Consider the following 551-nt stretch of genomic DNA (forward strand, 5'->3'; position numbering starts at 1 on the left):
GGGGGGGCTTATTTTTCATTTTTACCTAAAAAGGGGGGGCTGTCTTATTTGATGGCCCTGTCTTATCATCGGGGAAACACGGTAGTTTTCACCAGAACACTCAGCCAGACGAGCCATTTTCAAACTGGCTCCAAAAGGCCGCTGCTTCATTTCGGCACATATAGGGAAACTGTCTCTTCTGATGATGATGATGATGTCCTTGATCCGACATGGGGCGAACAAGGAGATCATCATAGGTAGGAAGAAGAGGAGGAGTAGGAAGTAGAGGAGGAGGTTGCAGAGCGCCCTCAAAGGGGGAGAGAGAGAAAGAGGGTAAAAGCTGCCCACACTCTGCATTTTTCAAGTACCAGTGAGGCAAGTCATTGACGTAAATCGTCGGAAGCTGTCACCACAGCTATGCCTCAACAACTGCAGACCGCCACCAGGAGCACCAGCTTCAGAGCACCTTTCGGCCCAGTTAGATGTTTGCCAGTGTGGGCATTTTTTAATGTCCATAGTGATGACAACACTATGGTCATCTGCAAACTGTGTGCTCAACACTTGAAACGAGC

The sequence above is a fragment of the Pyxicephalus adspersus genome, chromosome 9, assembly GCF_032062135.1.
Source record: "Pyxicephalus adspersus chromosome 9, UCB_Pads_2.0, whole genome shotgun sequence".
Taxonomy (NCBI): domain Eukaryota; kingdom Metazoa; phylum Chordata; class Amphibia; order Anura; family Pyxicephalidae; genus Pyxicephalus; species Pyxicephalus adspersus.